Genomic DNA, 7,500 nt, shown 5'->3' with positions numbered 1-7,500 from the left:
ACGGCCGTTTAAAGGTCAGGCGGTGGTACCCCGTATCTCGGCCGGGCTTAGGGTTAGAGAGACGAGGGTTGGCTCGTTGGAAAGGTCCCCTCGGGTGGAGCAACCGACCCAAAGGGCGAGTCGATCCGAGCAAAGGCGCCCGAGTTACGGCCGTTTAAAGGTCAGGCGGTGGTACCCCGTATCTCGGCCGGGCTTAGGGTTAGAGAGACGAGGGTTGGCTCGTTGGATAGGGCCGCTCCGGTAGAGCAACCGACCCAAAGGGCGAGTCGATCCGAGCAAAGGCGCCCGAGTTACGGCCGTTTAAAGGTCAGGCGGTGGTACCCCGTATCTCGGCCGGGCTTGGGGTTAGAGAGACGAGGGTTGGCTCGTTGGAAAGGTCCGCTCGGGTAGAGCAACCGACCCAAAGGGCGAGTTCATCCGAGCAAAGGCGCCCGAGCTGCGGCCGTGGGAAAATCCGCGGAGGGACCGCCGTATCTCGGCCGGGCTTAGGGTTAGAGAGACGAGGGTTGGCTCGTTGGATAGGGCCGCTCCGGTAGAGCAACCGACCCAAAGGGCGAGTCGATCCGAGCAAAGGCGCCCGAGCTGCGGCCGTGGGAAAATCCGCGGAGGGACCGCCGTATCTCGGCCGGGCTTAGGGTTAGAGAGAAGCGGGTTGGCTCGTTGGATAGGGCCGCTCCGGTAGAGCAACCGACCCGAAGGGCGAGTCGATCCGAGCAAGGGCGCCCGAGCTGCGGCCGTGGGAAAATCCGGGGAGGGACCGCCGTATCTCGGCCGGGGAAAGGGCTAGAGGCTCGCGGGTAGGCTCGTTCGAAAGGTCCCCTCGCGTGGAGCGACCGACCCAAAGGGCGAGTCGATCCGAGCAAAGGCGCCCGTGCTGCGGCCGTGGGAAAATCCGGGGAGGGACCGCCGTATCTCGGCCGGGGAAAGGGCTAGAGGCTCGCGGGTAGGCTCGTTCGAAAGCCCCCCTCCGGCATAGCGACCGACCCGAAGGGCGAAGGCCCCGGACCCGAGGCGCCCGAGAAACGGCCGTGGGAAAATCCGGGCACAGACCGCCGTATCTCGGCCGGGGAAAGGGCTAGAGGCTCGCGGGTAGGCTCGTTCGAAAGCTCCCCTCCGGCATAGCGACCGACCCGAAGGGCGAAGGCCCCGGACCCGAGGCGCCCGAGAAACGGCCGTGGGAAAATCCGGGGAGGGACCGCCGTATCTCGGCCGGGGAAAGGGCTAGAGGCTCGCGGGTAGGCTCGTTCGAAAGCCCCCCTCCGGCATAGCGACCGACCCGAAGGGCGAAGGCCCCGGACCCGAGGCGCCCGAGAAACGGCCGTGGGAAAATCCGGGCACAGACCGCCGTATCTCGGCCGGGGAAAGGGCTAGAGGCTCGCGGGTAGGCTCGTTCGAAAGCTCCCCTCCGGCATAGCGACCGACCCGAAGGGCGAAGGCCCCGGACCCGAGGCGCCCGAGAAACGGCCGTGGGAAAATCCGGGGAGGGACCGCCGTATCTCGGCCGGGGAAAGGGCTAGAGGCTCGCGGGTAGGCTCGTTCGAAAGCCCCCCTCCGGCATAGCGACCGACCCGAAGGGCGAAGGCCCCGGACCCGAGGCGCCCGAGAAACGGCCGTGGGAAAATCCGGGCACAGACCGCCGTATCTCGGCCGGGGAAAGGGCTAGAGGCTCGCGGGTAGGCTCGTTCGAAAGCTCCCCTCCGGCATAGCGACCGACCCGAAGGGCGAAGGCCCCGGACCCGAGGCGCCCGAGAAACGGCCGTGGGAAAATCCGGGCACAGACCGCCGTATCTCGGCCGGGGAAGGGGCTAGAGGCTCGCGGGTAGGCTCGTTCGAAAGGCCCCCTCCGGCGGAGCGACCGACCCAAAGGGCGAAGGCCCCGGACCCGAGGCGCCCGAGATACGGCCGCGGGAATTTCCGCGAGCTTCGACCGGACGTATCTCCGGCGGGCGGGGTCGCACGGACCCGAGGCCGGGCTCGTCGGAAAGCCCCGGGACGGACCTTTCGAACGAGACCGGCCGCGCGTCCGGGCGACCTCCGAGGCGGACGCTAGGGGCGCCGGAGCCCCGGACGAGCGAAAATTCCGCGACCACCCGCCCGTATCTCGGCCCGGGAAAGGGCCAGAGACTCGAGGGAGGGCTCGTTCGAAAGCTCCCCTCCGGCATAGCGACCGACCCGAAGGGCGAAGGCCCCGGACCCGAGGCGCCCGAGAAACGGCCGTGGGAAAATCCCGCGGGGGTAGGCCGTATCTCGGCCCCGGAAAGGGCTAGCGACGCGCGGGTGGGCTCGTTCGAAAGGCCCCCCGCGGAGGAGCCACCCACCCGAAGGGCGAAGGCCCCGGACCCGGGGCGCCGGAGCAGCGCGGTAACGAAATTCGAATTTTCGACCGGAAGTATCTCGGGCCCCCGGGGTCGCACGGACCCGCGGCCGGTCTCGTCGGAAAGCCCCGGGCGAGACCTTTCCGACGAGCCCGGCCCCGAGTCCGTAGGACCTTCCCCGGCCGAGATACGGCGCCCGGCAGTTCATTGGCCGATATCTCGGAAACGGGGCGTCGTAGACGCTCCGTGGTATTGGTGACCTTGACGATGCCGGGTCAGACGAGTCGGCCGCGGGCACGGGCCCGGGGGCGCCGGCCGCCAGAGTCGGGTGGCTCGCGCACTTCCAGGCGGGCCGCTCGCGCACCTCCAGGCACCCCGACCCACTCGCCGAGGCCGACCGAGGTGCGCCGTCCCGGCCGCGGACCGGTCGGGGTCCCCTCTCGAAAGGGCAGTAGTGTGAACAGGTGCCATCGGGTATATAGGGGAAGGGGTCCTCTCGAACCAGGCCTTCGAACCCGCGCGAGCCTAGCCCGGCAAGGCTCACCCTCCCCGGCCACGGGTTCGGCCTCCGTCCCCCTGGAGGTCCGGCACCTCCAGGGTCCCCGACCCTGCCTCCCCTGCCCGAGGGGAGGCCTCCGAGGCGGGCCTGACAGGGCGGCCCTCCCTCCTGGAAGTCCGGTTCCTCCAGGGTCCCCGACCCTGCCTCCCCTGCCCGAGGGGAGGCCTCCGAGGCGGGCCTGACAGGGCGGCCCTCCCTCCTGGAAGTCCGGTTCCTCCAGGGCACACGTCCCTACCTCCGTAGCCCAGAGAGGTGACTCCGAGGCGGGCCTGACAGGGCGGCCCTCCCTCCTGGAAGTCTGGTTCCTCCAGGGCACACGTCCCCACCTCCGTAGCCCAGATGGGTGACTCGATAGCGGGCCTGACAGGGCGGCCCTCCCTCCTGGAAGTCCGGTTCCTCCAGGGCACACGTCCCTGCCTCCTTAGCCCAGAGAGGTGACTCCGAGGCGGGCCTGACAGGGCGGCCCTCCCTCCTGGAAGTCTGGTTCCTCCGGGGCACCCGTCCCTACCTCCGTAGCCCAGATGGGTGACTCGAAAGCGGGCCTGACAGGGCGGCCCTCCCTCCTGGAAGTCCGGTTCCTCCAGGGCACACGTCCCTGCCTCCTTAGCCCAGAGAGGTGACTCCGAGGCGGGCCTGACAGGGCGGCCCTCCCTCCTGGAAGTCTGGTTCCTCCGGGGCACACGTCCCTACCTCCGTAGCCCAGATGGGTGACTCGAAAGCGGGCCTGACAGGGCGGCCCTCCCTCCTGGAAGTCCGGTTCCTCCAGGGCACACGTCCCTGCCTCCTTAGCCCAGAGAGGTGACTCCGAGGCGGGCCTGACAGGGCGGCCCTCCCTCCTGGAAGTCTGGTTCCTCCAGGGCACACGTCCCTACCTCCGTAGCCCAGATGGGTGACTCGAAAGCGGGCCTGACAGGGCGGCCCTCCCTCCTGGAAGTCCGGTTCATCCAGGGCACACGTCCCTAGCCTCCTTAGCCCAGAGAGGTGACTCCGAGGCGGGCCTGACAGGGCGGCCCTCCCTCCTGGAAGTCTGGTTCCTCCAGGGCACACGTCCCTACCTCCGTAGCCCAGATGGGTGACTCGAAAGCGGGCCTGACAGGGCGGCCCTCCCTCCTGGAAGTCCGGTTCATCCAGGGCACACGTCCCTGCCTCCTTAGCCCAGAGAGGTGACTCCGAGGCGGGCCTGACAGGGCGGCCCTCCCTCCTGGAAGTCTGGTTCCTCCAGGGCACACGTCCCTGCCTCCTTAGCCCAGAGAGGTGACTCCGAGGCGGGCCTGACAGGGCGGCCCTCCCTCCTGGAAGTCTGGTTCCTCCAGGGCACACGTCCCTACCTCCGTAGCCCGGATGGGTGACTCGAAAGCGGGCCTGACAGGGCGGCCCTCCCTCCTGGAAGTCCGGTTCATCCAGGGCACACGTCCCTACCTCCGTAGCCCAGATGGGTGACTCGAAAGCGGGCCTGACAGGGCGGCCCTCCCTCCTGGAAGTCTGGTTCCTCCAGGGCACACGTCCCTGCCTCCTTAGCCCAGAGAGGTGACTCCGAGGCGGGCCTGACAGGGCGGCCCTCCCTCCTGGAAGTCTGGTTCCTCCAGGGCACACGTCCCTGCCTCCTTAGCCCAGAGAGGTGACTCCGAGGCGGGCCTGACAGGGCGGCCCTCCCTCCTGGAAGTCTGGTTCCTCCAGGGCACCCGTCCCCACCTCCGTAGCCCAGATGGGTGACTCGAAAGCGGGCCTGACAGGGCGGCCCTCCCTCCTGGAAGTCTGGTTCCTCCAGGGCACACGTCCCTGCCTCCTTAGCCCAGAGAGGTGACTCCGAGGCGGGCCTGACAGGGCGGCCCTCCCTCCTGGAAGTCTGGTTCCTCCAGGGCACCCGTCCCCACCTCCGTAGCCCAGATGGGTGACTCGAAAGCGGGCCTGACAGGGCGGCCCTCCCTCCTGGAAGTCTGGTTCCTCCAGGGCACACGTCCCTGCCTCCTTAGCCCAGAGAGGTGACTCCGAGGCGGGCCTGACAGGGCGGCCCTCCCTCCTGGAAGTCCGGTTCCTCCGGGGCACACGTCCCTACCTCCGTAGCCCAGATGGGTGACTCGAAAGCGGGCCTGACAGGGCGGCCCTCCCTCCTGGAAGTCTGGTTCCTCCAGGGCACCCGTCCCTACCTCCGTAGCCCAGATGGGTGACTCGAAAGCGGGCCTGACAGGGCGGCCCTCCCTCCTGGAAGTCTGGTTCCTCCAGGGCACCCGTCCCTACCTCCGTAGCCCAGATGGGTGACTCGAAAGCGGGCCTGACAGGGCGGCCCTCCCTCCTGGAAGTCTGGTTCTTCCAGGGCACACGTCCCTACCTCCGTAGCCCAGATGGGTGACTCGAAAGCGGACGCGGGAGGGTGTACGTGGCGCACCCCCAGGCCGAAGAGAGGTCTCGTGAGCGGACGCGAGGGTGTACGACAGAAGGCCTGGAAGTCTCTGACTTCCAGGGTCACCGACCCTACCTCATGAGCCCGAAGAGGTGACTCGAATGCGGACGCGGGGGTGTACGTGGCGCACCCCCAGGCCGAAGAGAGGTCTCGTGAGCGGACACGAGAAGTACGACAGAGGGCCTGGAAGCAAAAGCGGGTGACTCGTGCACTTCCAGAAAAGGCAAAAGCGGGTGACTCGTGCACTTCCATAAAGCCGAAACGAGGTCTCGTGAGCGGACACGAGAAGTACGACAGAGGGCCTGGAGGTAAAAGCGGGTGACTCGTGCACTTCCAGGGTCTCCGACCTTACGGCGCCTTCCGACGCGGGCGCCTCCTCCCGGACGAGCCACGGGAAGGGCCCCTTCTCTCAAGGGGCGGTCGTTTGAACAGGTGCCATCGGGTATATAGGGATGGGTTGCTTCGAAAGTGGACCTCCAGCGTCCTCCCTCCCTGCGGCAGATCCCAAGAAAGGTCTGTGCGCGTCGGTGTGCGATGAACGAAAAACCGTTAAAAGAACTGGAACGGTTGGAACGGACGAAGGGCGTCTGATGTGAGGCAGCGCCCCGGGCGAGTGTCGAAAGACGGGTAACCCATATCCGCATGCCGCCTAGGCGGAAAGATCCGGCCTGGATCATATCAAGGCTAATGCCTAAAAACTAAAGCTACCTTGGGTGATGGAACTCGGCTACGGCCGCAAAACGATCCGCCCTGGATCATCAAGGCTAATGCCTAAAAACTAAAGCTACCTTGGGTGATGGAACTCGGCTACGGCCGCAAAACGATCCGCCCTGGATCAAGGCTACGGCCTAAAAACGGCAAAAAAAGATCCAAAAGTCCCTGGATCAAGGCGCTTCGGCTTAAAACCTGTGAAAAGATCCGCCCTGGATCAAGGCTACGGCCTTAAAGCTGCTCAAAAGATCCGCCCTGGATCAAGGCTACGGCCTTAAAACTGCTAAAAAGATCCTAAAGTCTCTGGATCTAGGCTACGGCCTCAAAGACACACGTGTTGTGAGATAAGATCCGCCCTGGATCTCCAGGCTACGGCCTCAAAGGTTCGACCCGACCATATATGCTCAGACACGGGCGAACACAAAAGCGTAACAACCCATGTTGGAACCGTCGAAGGATCTCGGCGTCGGCCGTAAAACGGAAACCCCCCGGTCGTCGGTACGCGTGTGGCGGTCGAGGGCCCCCGGCCGCCGGTCGGGCGGGCGCGTGGATAGGTCTCCCGAGCGGTCAAGGAGTCCCGGAAGCCGGTCGGGCGAGCGGCCGGCCCCGGGGCACCCTACCCTCTCGGGCGCACCGACCCCACGCGTTTCGTCTCGGTCGGCGTCCGGGGTTCCGAGACACCCTTATGTATCTGTGTGACAGACGGAGTGGCACACCGTCTGCGGCGGGACAGGGCCGCCGACCGCGATGGAAGTCGAGTGAGGCGGCTTCCGGGGTCCAAGACCCTACAGACAGACGGAGTGGCGACCCGTCTGCGGCGGGCCAGGGCCGCCGACCGCGATGGAAGTCGAGTGGGGCGGCTTCCAGGGTCCAAGACCCTACAGACAGACGGAGTGGCGACCCGTCTGCGGCGGGCCAGGGCCGCCGACCGCGATGGAAGTCGAGTGGGGCGGCTTCCAGGGTCCAAGACCCTACAGACAGACGGAGTGGTGACCCGTCTGCGGCGGGACAGGGCCGCCGACCGTTACGGAAGTCGAGGGGGACGGCTTCCAGGGTCCAAGACCCTATCTGTGTGACAGACGAAGGTGCATCGTCTGGGGCGGGACAGGGCCGCCGACCGCTATGGAAGTCGAGTCGGGTGGCTCGTGCACTTCCAGGGTCCAAGACCCTCTCTTCGTGACCGACGAAGGTGCTCTGTCTGGGGCGGTACGGGGCCGCCGACCGCTATGGAAGTCGAGTCGGGTGGCTCGTGCACTTCCAGGGTCCAAGACCAACGCGTTTGACCGACGAAGGTGCCCCGTCCCCGGGCACGGACGGGGACGGGCCCGGCCTCCGGGCCGCCGTGGAAGTCGAGTCGGGTGGCTCTCGCACTTCCAGGGTCCTCGACCCTATCTGTCTGACCGACGAAGGCGCTTCGTCTCGGGCGGGCCAGGGCCGCCAGCCGCTATGGAAGCCGAGTCGGGTGGCTCGTGCGCTTCCAGGGTCCACGACCCTGCCTTCGTGACCGACGAAGG

Source organism: Paramisgurnus dabryanus, unplaced genomic scaffold (genome assembly GCF_030506205.2).
Source record: "Paramisgurnus dabryanus unplaced genomic scaffold, PD_genome_1.1 h2tg000313l_1_42873__unordered_in_group9, whole genome shotgun sequence".
Lineage (NCBI taxonomy): Eukaryota > Metazoa > Chordata > Actinopteri > Cypriniformes > Cobitidae > Paramisgurnus > Paramisgurnus dabryanus.
The sequence above is the reverse complement of the archived record's forward strand: the minus strand, read 5'-3'. Positions refer to the sequence as shown.